This window comes from Anser cygnoides, chromosome 2 (assembly GCF_040182565.1).
Source record: "Anser cygnoides isolate HZ-2024a breed goose chromosome 2, Taihu_goose_T2T_genome, whole genome shotgun sequence".
Lineage (NCBI taxonomy): Eukaryota > Metazoa > Chordata > Aves > Anseriformes > Anatidae > Anser > Anser cygnoides.
Window position 1 is genome coordinate 136,798,394 of NC_089874.1, and position 17,307 is coordinate 136,815,700.

Below are 17,307 nucleotides of genomic sequence, written 5' to 3' on the forward strand. Positions count from 1 at the left end.
CAAAAAATTTTAGACATGATTTTTCATGGGTAGGTATACAAAATACAGAATGGACAGAAATGCACAAAGAAAGACAGAAAGAACATTGCAATGACCCATATAATGCGTCAACATCTGTATTATTCACCAGATTTATAAAAGATGAAGTATAGTTTTTTTGTTTGTTTATATAAATGATTTTAGGGACCTTCCCCTGCTGAGTCAATGACATTGGAAATATTTAAATCTACATCATTGTAGAGGTTGGAGACATGCTTAACTTCTTAGTTAAGTGATAAAGCTAGAAAGGAAAAAGTAGAGAAGGTGCGAAGGGGCACAAATACTACATTTTTCTCTGGCACTGTTTGTTAGGGTTGCAATATTACTGTTGTCTGCTGAATGCTCTTGACAGATTGCTGCTGTAGGCATGGAAGATAAAGAACTATGTAGTTTGTGCATCCTGGCACATTTTACCGGTGATGTAGATACCCAGGTATCCAGTGCAGGAAAAGCAGATAACAGCTGGGCAATCTAAGAAGTCATTTTTCAAGCCCGCAAAACTTTACTGAAAAATAATAAAATAAAAAATAAAATAAAATAATAAAAATAATAAATAATAATAAATAAAAAATAAAATAAAATAAAATAAAATAAAATAAAATAAAATAAAATAAAATAAAATAAATAAAATAATAAAATAAATCTGTCCATTTCTGATTCTAAATGGGTACAAAGTCCAATGTAAGGCAAAAACTGAAACTGAAAAATAGTAAAGATTCAGAATGTCTCAAGGAGATATAACACTTAATGGATGTCAATTTACTGATCATTCTAATAGGCAATTGAACTGGGTATGTATCAATACAGTAAGATTAAAGGTCACAATTAACAGCACAATTAACAGACAATTTATATTGTGCCTTTTCTTTTTTGATGCTCCTACTTCACAGCAGATGCAAAGGAAGACATTTAAACATTACAGAGAGGAAAAATTGGGCACTAGCTTGCAAAGTGTCTTGTATGCTTTCTTGACCTGGGGTACTAAATGCTTAAAAACCTATGGAAGAGTATCCACAGGGGTAATGTTTGGTCTGGACCTTGCAACATTTCTAACCTTGGCAGTCCTGTGTACATTGCTGAGCTGTATAATTATCACAAATTATAGGTGTGTTGCTTAATGTTAATTAAACAGTCAAAAGGTATGGAATTGCATTTCTTTGCATTTTTGGCATGTATTTTTCTTTGCATTTTTCTGTCTTGGTATCAGCTTTTTTTTTTTTTCTTGTATTTTTCTTATATTTTCTTTCTTCATATTTGGTCTGTACGTGAAACATTATTTTGGTTTTGATAAAGCATTCCCTGACTATTGTATATCAGTTTTCTTTGAAAGTCTCTAAGCTATATTTAAACTTGAACTTGAACTTTCCCTTGAACTTCTGACCTACTCACTACTGACAAAGCTTGCCTTTCTGAGTACTGGTATTAAGCACAGAAACCGAGGGACAGCATACTTTACTTCAGATCACCTCTGAAAATACTTCAGAATCTTGCCTCTATATTTTTGAAAAACACCATGGCATTACAGCCCTGCTGGAAATCATGAATGTAAATTACTTCGTATTAAAAAAAAAAAAAAAAAAAACATATTATTTAGTATATTTTCAAATAGCTTACTTCAAAGTAGAGAACATTAATAAACATCAAGGAATTTAAAGTGGTGGTGGTGGTGGAAAGCAGAGAAGAGTTATGCCTTCAGCTTAAATATCATTTTACTTCTCCCCAGCTAACTAGTCTGCCAGTGTAATGCTAGGGCATTGCTGTCTCCCAGTCAGCAGCAAATGTACAGAGCTTGATTGAATTATGATACAGGAGTGCAGGGAACACAGTCCTAAAATAAAAAGTACAAATAACAGGAACATGCCTGCCCTGACCCTGCGTTTCCTCAGTTATTCAGTGGGTTAACCTATTGTAGCATATGTTCCTCACATTACTTCAAAATACGAATTAATGATTAAGGGCCCTGCCTTTAGCTCCTAATTTAGCAATGCAAACCATGCTGCAGTTTGAACAAGAATTTATTTTGAAATTTAGTAGGAAATATATTGCTGGTATTTTTTATATCATGTCTTTGTGAGTGTATATATATGAAGCATCAATAGACAAGTTTTGGTTTGTCTGGCAATCTCTCTGTAATAGTTTTATATATGTTATCCCCCTCACCCCCCCACCCCTTCCCCACAGCATCCCACCTCTTCACCTTGTCATTTCTCAGTTCTGTACAGATTTCAGTTTCCTCAGTGTCCTCACAACCAAAACCTTGACCCTTCCCATCTGTGTTTCTTCTTTCTGGCGCTTGGGCTTTTCAAGCTGTCTACCACCACAAAATGACACTTTTAAATTGATCTTTTTCAATCAGCTTTCCAAACAGGTCAGCTATGCCACACACAGCCTCTGTTAGCCTGACCTTGTGCCCCATCAAACTCCAGCTTTCTCTCTTCCTCAAGGTTTTAAATGCTCTCATACTGTGGTTTATTATTTTCAGAAGAAACATGAAATTGCAGTGGGACCCAGCAGAGTCAGACTGAGATAATCAACCAAAAGCTGTTCCAGAGGGCGTCTGGAGAGAGCTTCTACCTCACATCTGCGCAATGTGATTCAACCTTAAAAGCAAACTATTTTTCTTACAAATGTAAGATACCAGACGTCAAACCTATGTCTTTACTCTTCCACCTCAGCTACCTCCTTGGTTTTTGTGCTGTTTCTTTTTTCTCTTCCCTTCCCTTCCCTTCCCTTCCCTTCCCTTCCCTTCCCTTCCCTTCCCTTCCCTTCCCTTCCCTTCCCTTCCCTTCCCTTCCCTTCCCTTCCCTTCCCTTCCCTTCCCTTCCCTTCCCTTCCCTTCCCTTCCCTTCCCTTCCCTTCCCTTCCCTTCCCTTCCCTTCCCTTCCCTTCCCTTCCCTTCCCTTCCCTTCCCTTCCCTTCCCTTCCCCTTTCCTTGTTTCCCTTTTTTATTTCCTTTTTCTTTATAGTTCCCCATTTGTCAGATTAGTCTTCTTCCATTGTTACCAGCCTTCTGCTCTGTATTTATCATCATTGTAAGTGCAGTTGGCCCAGCCAAAACCACGGCATGAACTCACAGACCTTTACACTCATGGTGGGGCCTGTGCTGGGCTGCCCCAGTGGTTCACATCTTCCTGAGGAAGACCTTCAGTGCCTGCTGGCTGTGCGCTGGCCGTGACCATTGCGGTAAGTAAGAGGATGCTGTTCATCATTGCGACAGGTCCATTCCTTCTGCCAACAGCGTCACCTGGCTCAGGAAAGGAAACTGAAGAGTTGTCAGGAGTAGAGGTATTACAGGTATCCAGATCTAGCAGAACTGGTAAATGCATTGCCTTGGCTAGAATTTTTGTAAAAACACCTTCTAATGAGAATACAATAGAGCAATGTCACTTGGCCAGCCCACAGCCTGTAGCTGTTCTCAGTCAGATCCCATCTTAAAACACAATTAAACTAAACTAAACTAAACAAAACAAAACAAAAAAATGGCTATTCTCTTTTTTTCATGAAAAATAAGGGGGAAAATGTTCCAAGTGCAAATATATCCTAACCATTTCTTTGATGAGCAACTCCATTACTTCATGAGTAGGATTCCTCCCTTCAAACTGGTAATTGCCCTGGCATTGCCCTGGCTCAGAGGGTGCTTACAGCTTCCAAACCGTTCACAAGAGAGAGCTAGGTCCGTACAGCACCTGGGGCAACCACAGTCCTCCCAGAAAGAGGTCCCCATGCATTTTAAGCAGTTTGAAGTACTTGCATTTTGTGCTTTTTCAGATATGCAAATATGCAAAGGTCTCCAATATTAACGAAAAAGCTCAAAAATAATAATTTTGTAGGAGAATTTCCTTGATGCTCATGACTGGCATTTTTGGAAAAGACTTGAACACTATGAAGCTCTCTGGGTCCCCTTTGTTCTAAAGACATTGCCGTTCTTCAGATGCTCCTGGAAAGAAAAAAAAAAAAAAAAAAAAGAGTCTGGTTGGAAGATCTCTTCCTTGAATAACCAAATACCTGAGTATCTGAATTGAATAGCTGCTTGCCAGGAAAGACTTGGAGAACTGTTTCTGAATTTATACAATATACAGTAATAACATATGAATATATTGGAAGTGCACTTTATTATTATTATTATTATTTTATTATTATTATTATTTATTATTATTATTTCAGAGCTTATCAAATTTGCAAAACACAAATACCCCTTCAAGCAGGAAACTCCGCTTCTCAGCCTTCTCTAGAATAACAGAGTTTCCAAGGATATATTTGAAATACAGTCACAGATTTATTATTTTATTTTATTTTATTTTATTTTATTTTATTTTATTTATTTTATTTTATTTTATTTTATTTTATTTTATTTTATTTTATTTATTTTATATTATTATTTAATTTTATTTATTTCCATCTTCCCATTTTCACAACCTAAAACATTGACAGAAGGCTTCATTAATAAAACACTACATATATTTCAGTCCAAAATATAGTAGCCTTATATAAAAGATAGCTTTGTGTTGGGCAGCTTTACAGTAAGTGCTATAAATCACTGTTGGCCCTAAAATGAGATGCTCCACTTTCTCTTTGGTCTCCTGTGAACTCATTAAGACAGCAAACTTGCATTTAGAGAACAATTCCAATGACTAGTAGTAGAATGTGCTAGCCTTCATGTACATGTACTCACCACCCAGGAAGGGAGAACAAACAAACAAAAACAAACAAGTGAACAAAAAAAACCAAACAAACAATCCTTTAAATGAAATTGCAAACAAGACATAATGAAGCACTTCCTTCTGTTTATTCTTCCAAATGTATAAAAGGGATATTTTCATTTCCAATTGATCTGAGCCCTCACTGATGGTGACTTTTATCTCAGCGTACCTTGTTATTACCTGGTCACAACTAAATACTATTATAGGGAAAGCATTGTCTTAAAAGATAGCTCTAAAAAAACAAGCTACAAAATAATCAAGAAAATTTATTTTGGGGATCAGAGTCAGGGAATCAATTATATTTTATGGATGTTTTATATATAGGTCAGTGTTAATACAAATAACTAGTTATTGTGATATATTTAAATCTAATGGCTTCAAAATTATGTATACAAAGAATTGTGGGATAAAATATACTTCAGTACAAGATCACAGTCTACAGAATAAAGTTTTACACAATATAATATTTTAAAAATATTTTTATAGGAAAGTTCTTCCAAACTTTTCTGTCCGAAGAAAACCAACTGCAAATCTGACTGCATAAGTAAGCTTATGCAGATGGTAAACATTTTCACTGAAAGCAAAAATGGTCAAGCAATCCATAACTTCCTCTTCAGCTGGGAATCCTGTTCTTTTGATTCACAAAATAATGATCTCATAATCCAACCAGATTTTCTTCTATTGAGAAATGTAATAATAAACCCAGTGCAGAGTCCTGCCAGAAGATCTGGGGAAAATTTCAACAAGAGACTGAGACTTACCGTCGAATTAATCCCTCTGCAGAAACACGCACAGCAGCTCCTGTGAGATCTACAGTTCTCAGAGCCATGTCCCCTTGACCTCCTCTTCTAAATTTGAGGTGTAGTCTGGCAGAGCAGTAGTCCAATTTATCTTTAAAGAATTCTTTTTCCAGGCTTCCTGGAAATAGAACTGCTTATTAAATTTCAATGAATGAGAATATGCGGACAATTTCTAAAAAAAAAAGACAGCAGAGTTTACTCTCTGTGTAACCAAAGTCATTCATACGGCCAAAATGGCAAACAGAAAAGACAAAGTAGTTTCTTTTTCATTCTTTCCGTTCTGCTATGTAGACTTCATAGATTTCTATGTACACAGTTTGATTTGTTGTTTTGTTTGTTTGTTTGTTTTTAACCATTTATGCCCATATTCTTGTTGGAATGATCCAGGCAATGTAAAAGTGCTTTAGAAATGAGAGGAATCTTCAGTATACTGCTAAAAGCTCAGGACTACTTGTATTGGCTTTGCGTGGCAAGAATTTGGTAGCAGGGGGCTACAGGGGTGGCCTCTCTCAGCATAGCCCAGCAGCTGTCCCATGTTAGATAAGGGCCAGCTCCAGCTGCCTCCAAAAGGGACCCGCTGCTGGCCAGAGCTGAGCCAATAAGCCATGTTGTTTGTGTCTCTGTGAGAGTAGATTTAACAAAGGGAAAAAAAAAATGCTGTGCCACAGCAGTTGGGAGAGGAAGAAGTGAGAAGCAGCCCTGCAGACCCCCAGGTCAGTGCAGCAGGAGGGCAGGAGGTGCTCCAGGCACGCAGCAGCAGTTCCCCTGCGGCCTGTGGAGAGGCCCCTGGTGGAGCAGGCTGTCCCCCTGCAGCCCATGGGTCCCACACGGAGCAGATCTCCACGCTGCAGCCCGTGGAGGAGCCCCCGGTGGAGCAGGTGGATGTGGCCTGGAGGAGGCTGCGGCCCACGGAGAGCCCCCGCAGGAGCAGGCCCCGGGCCGGAGCTGCAGCCCGTGGAGAGGAGCCCACGCAGGAGCAGGGGGTCTGGGGGGAGCTGCCGCCCGTGGGGGACCCGTGCTGGAGCAGTTTGCTCCTGATGGATGGACCCCGTGGTACGGAGCCCTGTGGGAGCAGTTCTTGAAGAGCTGCTGCCTGTGGGAAGCCCCCACAGGATCAGTTCAGGAAGGACGGCATCCCGTGGGAGGGACCCCACGGAGAGCAGGGGCAGAGAGGGACCGTGAAGGAGCAGTGGAGACGAAGCATCAGGGACTGACCACAGCCCCCATTCCCCCATTCCTCTGCACTGCTTGGGGGGAGGAGGTAGAAGAGGGTAGATGGGGGGAAGGTGTTTTAGTTACTTTCCTTTCTTTCTCACTTCTCTAGCTTGTTAGTAACAGGCAATAAATTATATTAATCTCCCTACACTGCGTCTATTTTGCCCATCACAATAATTGTTGAGTGATATCCCTGTCCTTATCCCAATCCCTGAGCCCTTTCAACTGTGTTTTCTTCCCCTTTCCCTTTGAGGAGGTGGATTGAGAGAGTGGTTGTGTTGGAGTTCAGCTGCGCAGATGGGTAAAACCACCACACTATTTTGAAGAATCTTCTGCAGCTTTTGTTGTAGCTACTATTTTTTTTTTAGTTTTAGTAATCTGGCAGATTGCAAGAAGAGACTAGCAAAGAGAAGCCGTTCCATTCTGTACTCCCTCATTTTATATTTTCCTAACTCCTAAATGTTCAGCAACATCAGGATTTCAAAGCTAATAAGTGAAAACATTAATGATCCAGTGGGTACTTCTCCCTAAACCTTCCACAAATTCCAGTTCCTTCATGAGTACAGCTAATGAATTAGAATGAACAGAAGACATCACTATAGGCTATTCACCTATAGCCAGAGCTCTCAGCTCTATCTATACAAAATACAGATTCATAAGCTTGGCCTTAGTTTAACACTGCAGGGAAATATCTCTTCACCTTTTTAACAGAGTCACAAAGGTGACAAAAAGCCAATCATCTTCTATTGATGCTAAGGTTAGAAAATTTCGAACACCTGGGAATTGGTTTGAGCATTAGACATAAGTAAATTAAAAAAAAATAACAATAATAAAAACCCTGTTAAAACTATAATCCAGTATTTGTCTCTCAAAATCCTGTGACATTGGAACGGAAATAGCTCCTATCAATCCTGTAGTAAAGGAAAATTGCCAGTTTCTACTTGTAAGCTGGTGAAATCATAGAAAGAGGTATTAATGTAATTGCTGTATGCAGTTTTCACATCAAAAATAATTCCAGACACTTACACTGTGCCTGACAGTGTTTAGTTTGTTAGACAAAGTTTCAGTTATGAAACTGCCTGCCTTGCATTGCAGGTGTAAATAGCTTTATGCACAACTGCTCTGAAAAGCTGTATACAGACAGTTGTCTCTGTTGGGGGAAAATCTAAATGTTCACTTTTGCTTCTGCCCAGGCTTCGGGAACAGATTTACTTAGCCATGTTGGAAACGATGACTACCTCCAAAGTTGACTTTAGAACGTCACCCATGAGATTTACAAACTTTTTAAATGGTTTGTGGTTCCACAGAGTTCTTTAAAACCCTATTGAGACATTGGTAGATGAACTGGAAACAGAGTTAAATCTAGAGATTTAACAACAACAACAAAGTCTCTTTTCAGCTTTTTTTCACTTATCTGTGCTAAATGAGTAAAACAGATTGTGGTTGAATGACCTAGTAGTTATAAATGTCTGTAGTAATTCCATCATAAGAGCTGTGTTGAGAATTGCAGAAAAAGTAGGTATATAATCTCTATTTCACACTTTAATGATTGGACTTAAACTTTAATTTTCATGCAGTGATTCTTCACTGGACATGTAATCATCGATAACAGACTTACTGAAGAGGAAACAGCAGAGGACTACATGGTTTTGAAAGTTTTCTCTAAGGTATTTTTGAGTTCTGACATAAGTATGTCATAAAATCCGGGCTACACACTTGTGTAATGTCATTCATACATGCACATACCTCAAAAAAATTCACATAGAGCCCAAAATTTAAAACACCACTGAACACCACTGTGTTATTTCTGCTTTTCTTTATTTTAGTTCAACAGAATCACAGCGGTGTAACTACTAAGCTGGTCCTGTGTTTTTGAGACTGATATCTTTTCTTCATTGACTCTTTGTGCTTTCACTCTGCCCTATTATCTTGTTACCAAAGGAAGGACTTTACAGCATCCTGCTCACTCCAATCAACAAGTACATGTCACAGTTTTCACATTAAATGAAAAAAAAAATATGATAGTACAGTTGCACATCCATAGAATTATTTATGTTCTTATCAGCCAGGCTAGACGATATCTTCATAGTGGAGATACCTTTATAACCTCTGGTTCTTGGGCAATGTTAAACAGAAATTGCAACCCAATTCTCCTTTACTTTATCAAGAAGAAAAAATAAATAGGTTGCTTTTATTGGCAAAGAGGAGGGCAATGCTGCAGACAAAATTGAACTGTACATTATTTTGATATTCCATTACAAAGACAGCTGCTTCTTCTAATTTAGTTTGTGGTTTACTAGAAAGCAATCTGAGTAAAGATCTTCAGAAAATTTTACAGTCTGAACTGTGACTGATGAAAGTATAGTCAATGAAGGGGGATGTCTGGATAGATGAGAGCTGGCAATAAAGGGTGTCCCTGTTAATTACTATAGCCCTACAGGAAACTCCCACTCAGTCTGCTGTCCAGCCGTCTTCCTGGGACTTTGACCCCACTATTCTGTTTTCCATGTATGTTCTCTTTTATTCTTCCACATACTTAAGCTCTTACAGAATCACAGAATGGTTGAGGTGGGAAGGGATCTCTGAAGGTCATTTGTGTCCAACCTCCCTGCTCAAGCAGAGACATATAGAGCTGCTTGCACAGACGCTTTTGAATGTCTCCAGGGAGAAAGACTCCATAACCTCTCTGGGCATCCTCTGCCAGTGTTCCATCACCCCCACAGGAAAGAAGCATTTTCTGATATTCAGATGAAGCTTCCAGTGTTCCAATTCCTGCCCATTGCCTCTTGTCCTACTTTTGGGCAACACTGAAAAGAGCCTTGCTCCATCCTCATTGTACCCTTCCTTACAAATATTTGTAAACATTGATTTTATCTCCCTGAGCCTTCTCTTCTCCAGGCTGAACAGTCCCAGCTACGAGCCGTTCCTCATAGGAAAGGTGCTCCAGGCCCTTCATAATCTTTGTGGTTCTTAATTAGACTCTCCCCCGTAGCTCCATGTCTCTCTTGTACTGGGGAGCCTGGAACTGGACACAGTACTATAGGTGTGGACTCACCAGGGCTGAGTAGAAGGGAAGGATCACCTTCCTCAACCTGCTGTCCATATTTTGTCTAATGCAGTCCAGGATACGCAATTCTTTAAGCCTTGTTATACATATGAATTCCTCTGCACCAGAGAATAGCAAGCTGTTTTAGCTATATCTCTTGCTTGCTTAAATACAATTAAATTAGATCTGACATATTCTTGTGTATAACCAGGACTTAATAAATAGGGTGTCAAGGAACCACGAATGTATTGGACAAATCATCTGTATGAAGGGAAGCTGTGGATATAAAGTCATTGAATAATACTGTGGAGAGGTAAGCTGCCCTGTGGAGCTGCCACATACCTCATCCGGCTGCTGGCGTAGAATGGATAGGCAATTGAGATGACTGAGTCTATCCCATCACTGGAGGCCCTTTTTTTTTTTTTCCCGTAGTGATTTTATTGGTAGGAAATCAACTGAGCAAGTCTGAGTTAAAACTAAACGGGAAGTGAGGCTTGTCCTCCGTGTGTCTGTTTTTTCTGGCAAAAGCAAAAATGTCACAGGCAGTATTATGTCTCACTTTAATTTGCATGACCCATGGTTATCCAGGCACTGGAGACAACAGTTCCCAATGTTCCTTTGCAAAATGACCTTTTTAGAGTTTCAACAATGCACGAGCTATGTAAAGGAACAAGTACTGTGTCCTCCCGTACAATCATATAGAAAGACAGACGTCTGTTCCTTTCCTGGGTAAAACTCACGTATTACATTACATGAAGAGGGAAAAGTAGTCAGCCTTGTCTCAAGTCAAACTTTAAATCAAAGTAGGATTTAAAAAATATTAGACAGTTCATTCAAATATGTCCTTCAAGCCTTAAATATATGTTGTCTGAAATTTATACAATCTATATATATGGTTTTAAAATACACTCATTTTAATAATTTTATTATTTCTTCACACAATTTGCCTTCAGACCTGAAATCATTAAATCTCAGTCAAAAGAAGTTTACTTGTCATTCACTGATAGTATTAATGTTTGGGTGGTCCACTGGGGAACCAGGAGTTAGACTCGATAATCCTTATGGGTCCCTTCCAACTCGAACATTCTATGATTCTGTGATTCTGTGTCTTCTATATTTCAGAGCAAAGCAAATTAACTAAGTTATCTGCAAACATTGTCTGAGCTTTGTTTTTTACAAAACTCTGTCAGGTCTCTGTGAATAAAGAGCAGTAAATTTCAAACCTAAGAGATATAATATTTTTTGAGATTTTTTTTTGAGATATTATCACAAGGTTTTGTCCAGAGAATGAAGTATGTACCTGAGACTGTATTTTTTCATAAATGATTTTCACAAGTTTATCCTAAAGATAAAATAACTAAAATAAAACAAAATAAATAAAAAAACCATACAAATGTCATTCTTTTGGTTTGGTCAGTTTAATAGCACTTTAGTTCTAGCTGCCCTGCAAAGCCTGACACTTTGGTTGCATTTGAATCAACTATCCATCATGTTAGCTCAAAGATCAATTTTAAAAGAACGTAAGAAAGGACATAAATGCACATATCCTCCCTCAACTACATTTAGCAGAGCATATACTGTTGAACATGGATGACTGAGTATGCTTCATTTCTTAAAGGGATTTAGGTCCTTGCAGAGGAGACCTCTTATTCTGTCTTGTGTTACTTGTAATAGCCTCTAATATCATCAAAATAGGGGCCATCTGAATGCCATCTGCAAGTATATGCCAATACTTTTTAGTCCTCCAGGAATAAACGCAGTCGACTGCAGAACTAACTAAACTCAGAGAAACTGTATGTGCTGCAACAGTTCCCAAGTGTCACCTCAGAAGATGATTTAAGGATGTAAAGTCAGTACAATAAGAAAACTAAATAAATTTGCCTGGCCTTCAGTGATTTGGGGCCAGTTTGATACTGCACAAGCTGACCAATTTATCACAAATGTGATAAACTAAGTACTGTTTCCACTGTTACCTCTTCCTGAGGGTCCCTCAGATTGAGTTACTCTCCCCATGTTTCATCTTTAATTGACTCAACTGCCACAGTGCACCCCAGAATTCCCAGGGACATGATGTATTCAGTTTTTCAAAATGTTAGATTAAAGAAATAGGAATGCTCTTGTATTCCCAAAAGGAAATTAAACAACAATTATTATTATTAATTATTATTATTATTATTATATTATTACAAAGAAGAAGAAAAAGAAGAAGAAGAAGAAGAAGAAGAAGAAGAAGTCACGTATTTAAAAAAAACATACATCCAAAATTGCATTCCCCTGCACCCCACTTGAAAAAAAAAATGTGTCATATGTTTCAAAACAGAGATAAAATATAACATTTGGAAGAATCATACTGGCCACATTTCTCACTTTGAGGTTGTGGTTAATGATATATTGTTACGTAAATTTTTTTCACACTCTAGATAGCTGGAAAATACCATAATTAAGAGGTTTTCAAAGATTTTAGTTACAAGTGAATAAATTGTCAGAGAATAATGTTCAAATTATGTTTCTTAAAGTGTCTATTAAACCTCTATTTTCCTTTAGACTAAGTAGATAGTAAGTTATTACACTAAGTAAACGCAAGTCAGTGAATTCAAGCTTCACAGACCATTGAGTTTGATACCATGGCATTTAGAGAGTCCTCTGAAGCAAAATTTCCCTTTGCATATTGTTTGCATATGAATTAGTGATCCCTATATATTCAGATCAAGCAACAATGGGGTGAAAATTGCAATTTCCATTATTCTCATGAATGTTTCAGGTAGTGCTTCCTTCTGTTCCTCAAGCCTGAGGGAATAGAAATTAGATCTTGAAAACAGTAGTCAACGTAGACTTTTCATGGCAAATCATTATATACTGCAGTGTATTCTGAAAAGATTTCTAGAAGATACAGAAAAGCTGATATTTTTAGTTATGACCAAAGTATATTTCAATATAATTTTAATTAAAATTATATTAGTTTTGATAAATGAGTGCTACCTATTGCCTTAACTGTAAGCTTCTTGTATTGGGAAATAATACTTCATCACCAACCATATTCCCAATTCCCAGGGATTTTAAACACATATATTTCACTTATAAAAAAGCAGAAAAATATTGCTTTAGCACTATTTCTTTCTTGATATTGCCTTTGTCTTAATATTGTTGTTTGTTCAGTTGTATTGAAAAAGGCCCTGTTCTGTTTATTCATGCATGTCCCACCTGTGGAGTTTTTACAGCGCAGTCTTTTTCTTCTTAAACATTGATCATAAATTTCTTGAGAAAATAACATTTTAATCTAACATCTTTTTGTACCTTGCCTTTTTTTTTTTTTTGTGGTGACTGAAAATGCAGATAAAGAAAAGTTCTCTACTATGTGTTCATATTACAGTCCTGTAAAATCTATGACAAAAGTGAAATAATTCTTATGCACAAAATCCCTGCATAATAGGAAAAATGGGTGAAAAGTTATCTCTGTAAAATGAATCAGTAAAGTTTAGGAAACAAGTGCAAATCACAAATATTGAAAATCTTCCTGTTTGAGTTACCTTCCTTTACTACAGTATTAACTCTTTAAAATAGAAAGGAAGGAAGTTGGAATTTCTTTTACTACTACAAATAATAATAACAATAATAATAACAATAATAATGTTATTTTATGGTTCTAGTTCTACAGAGGAAAGGGTCAAATGGCATATCTCATCCTGTATTCAACCAATCATTTTCTTCCCCTCCATACTAAGTTGTCAGAACTTGAAACTGTCACCTGCCAGAAACAGCAGAACCTTTCATGTCCGAAAACTTTTCAGACCTACAACTTTGCTTTTGCCTCTCAGAAGGAAGGCTTTGAGAAGCCCTGAAAAGGAACTCTGGAGATGACAGAACAAGGGACTAGCAGTGATTTCCTTAATCCCAACATATGACATAATGATGTAATTATTATTGTATAATTATTATTGTGGTTTTTTGTTGTTGTTGTTTTTGTTTTTGTTTCTCATTTATTTAAATACATTGCTTAAGAGGGTTACATAAAATGTAGTAGGGAATAGGAAAGTATTCATACTTTTAATAATTCCTGTGTCTTATACAAGCAGCTAACCCTGTTGTTGTATCATATTGTTCATTCCTCCAGCCATTATATTTCACAAATATTTTACAAATATTTTTTCACAATGGAAAACATCAAACCTTTTGGTGAATGGATGTGGAGAGATCTCACTTTTGTTGTTTGTTTGGAAGAACTCCTGCATATCTTTTCTCTGTGTGTCTTTTTCCATTTAACACTATAAAAAGAATTTTTTAACCTCACATTTGTCCTTCTGCTACCAAATTCCCTTAAACCTATTAAACTACTAGACTGTCCTGATTCTAGAAGGTAGCTTTACCTTCTAGAACCTTCTACACCTTACCAGAAATATCTTTTCCATCAGTACTACAGATAAGATGATGGCTTTTCTGGAAAACGTGATCGGTGCAATAAATGATTGTTAGCATTTCCCATGAGTGAATATCATAGCATAGCAAACAACAGAGTAATAGTAGTCTCACAGTTGTCAGTCACCCCAAAGTTCAAAGTTGTTATTTGCAGATACATGCAGCAGAATGCTACCCATCTCTCCATCATATATAAGTCACTATATAGGTCATTTTATTTAATGAGAAAAGTGAAAGACATGGCTAACTGCTTGAAAAATAAGCAGTCTTCAAAGAGCTGCATCTACATTTGTAGAGCATATTAATCTAGTTATAGAGCATTCTTAAGCCAACTGTTCATATCAACACCATTCTTTTGAGTATTAAGCCAATGTTGTCATTCCTTGTCACCAGTTCTGGATGAAGGAATAAAAGACAAAATATTCAAAATGATGAAAACTTTTCAGCTTTTAACAATCATTAAAACTATCCTCTGAGATCCAAATGGAAAGTTTGCTTATGTTTGATATGATGATTTTACCATGTTGGTGGTGCTGTCAGCTTAAACAACATTGTTCTGAGACTCCCTGACAGAAACAAATGAAAAGCTGTTTATCTGAAAATGAAGGTCAGAATTTCATGGATGAATATATGTAATTTTACAACATATTTATAACAGAAATATAATTCATAAAATCTTCAGCCACCCAACTTATGTATATGGCTAGCCAAAGAGAAGGTCATTAGTACATATGCTTCTTTCTAGTCTAGTCAAACTTAACCCATGAACGTTAATTTCCTGTCCTTTCTATTTAGGTATTTGAAAAGTGTATGTATTTCTACAGTGTAGGTATTTCTAAAAGTGTAGGTATTTCCTGGATTCCTACTTAAACATATACTACATAACAAAGTATATCACAGAGATCCAAATGTTCATGACCTGGATGCTAATAGAAAGTTCTGTTCTGTAAAAAAAATAAAATAAAAATAAAAAATAATAAAAAGAAAAAAAGATAATTCAGAGAAGTTAAGTAGTTAAGTAGTTTGCAGGGCCATTTTTTTCTAGACACAACAGCTGTAAAGCCATATATATACCTATCACACTATATATATATTTTTGTCCAGATGTCTACTGTATAACTGGGATTCTCTTTTTCTCTCTCTGTAGATCTGGCACAATTCATGACACTCATTGAAAAGTGTGATACTTAGCAATACTTTTGTACCACCTACCATTTATTTGTTACTGAAATAATGTTTTTCATCCATAGATCTCAAAACACATTGGGCTTTGGCCAATATTCCCATTACAGAAATGACAGCTGAATTGCTGAGAGTATAAAATTCTTCTTAAAGATACCTTATGACCTTATAATACAGGTCACAAACAAAACTATGCTTTCTCAATTTCTGTAAAGTACACTATATACATAACTTAATGTACAATTTTCAAATGTGCTGTAACTCATAGCATTTCTTTTGTCTTGTGAGCTGACTACAGGCTTTCACACCTGATAGTTAACTGTGCCTGGAAACGCTTACTTGGTTTAGCTCCTTAGTTTAAAAATGTTCCAGGTATTGTCTCTATTCTTAGTTTTCCATGAAAATAACTTCTGTTCATTTAAAGACTTGCTTAAAACATATGGCCAACTCCTTGCTCCTTTTATGCTAGATGATTGTTGCTAAAATCAAAACAGTATCATGGATGCCAACAAAACAACACTGAATTTAATTTATGGTTCTTATTTATTCTCTATTTTTTGTTGTCACTGAGAGTTTGCCTGAATAGATCAATATATGATTTTCTGCTAATTTCTTTTTCTTTATTCTTAGTTTAAATGTTATTATTGTATTCAAGTTCTATAAATGTCCAAATTAAAAAAAAAAAAACTAATTGGAACTGCAAATTTCTAATTTTAGTATTGTAATGTGACTTTTGTGCTAATAGCTTCCAGGAGAAGCTATATCCACATTATGTCTTCCCTTGAAAGCTTTATACTGTACAACTCTAATAGGTGAGAGAAACCTATAACTACACCAAGCCCAATTTGAGACTCAAAATCCGTATAAAATCCATACAAAAAGAGCATAAGGGTGGATCTTTTATGTGAGGTTGAGTCCTTTCTTGTTTAGCTCCAAAGCCCTTGACTCCCTGTCATCTACACAGCGTGCCTGTTGGTTCACATACAAAATCTGGTCTCAGATGAATCAGATCATTCCCTTACCAAGAAAAAAATTGGTAGAAATGAGTGACCCTCTCCAAGATCTGCTTCCAGAAGTCAGTAGAGAGGAGAACAGTTTTGTACCAGTCTCTATAGATTCTCTAAGAACTACTTGTCCACAGGAAAGTGAGTTAGTCTTGTTAAACAGACCACAATCTTCACAGTGTTGCCACCAAGTATGTCAGTGTGTGGTGGTTTTACTGTGCTAGGCAGATCAACTCACCACAACCACTCTCTCACTTCCCCTCCTTAGGAGAGGAGGGGAAGAAGTAAAGGAAAGAACAACTCACCGGTTGAGATAAGGATAATTTAATTAAAGGGAAAAGTAATTATTAAGGAAAGATTATTAGTAATTAAACAATTTAACTAAAGGGAGAAAAAAGGAAAGGGGAAAAGGGAGGGAAAAAGGGAAAAACAAAACAAAACAAAACAAGTAAAGGCTGTGTGGAAATGTAGAGGAAAGAAAATACTCTCTACTTCCCACAAATGAGCGATGCTTGACCACGTCCTTGAATCAGGACCTCAACGCATGTAGCCGATGTTCGGGAGGACAGACGTTTTTGCAACAAGAGCCCACCCCTCCCCTCTTCTTCCTTTTTCCACCTTTTATTGCTGAGTGTGACATCATATGGTATGGAATATCCCTTTGGTTTGTTTAGGTCAGCTGCCCTGGTGCCCTTTCTCACTTTTTGCCCACTCCCTAGGAGGGTTAGAGAGAGTCCTGATGCTGTGCCAGCACTGCTCAGCAGCAGACACGACACTGGTGTGATACCAGTGCTGTTCTAGCTACAAGTGCAGAGCACAGCACAGTATGGGCTGCTGCAGGGAAAGTTAACATCCTAGCCAGATCCAGTACACAGTGAGAAATCACCTTCCTGGGCAGAAAAAATAAA

General features: G+C 37.2%; 1 long non-coding RNA gene across 1 annotated transcript in view; it reads right to left on the reverse strand.

Moving 5' to 3' along the window:
* Positions 1-1,046: 1,046 nt before the first annotated feature.
* The window catches only part of LOC136789773 (uncharacterized), a 51,870-nt gene continuing 35,609 nt past the window's right edge, over positions 1,047-17,307 (reverse strand). Inside the window, exons 2-3 of the long non-coding RNA XR_010828696.1 lie at positions 5,501-5,657; positions 1,047-3,976 (exon numbers count right to left, since the gene is read on the reverse strand). This is a non-coding gene — a long non-coding RNA (uncharacterized lncRNA). The remainder of the gene's footprint in view (positions 3,977-5,500; positions 5,658-17,307) is intronic.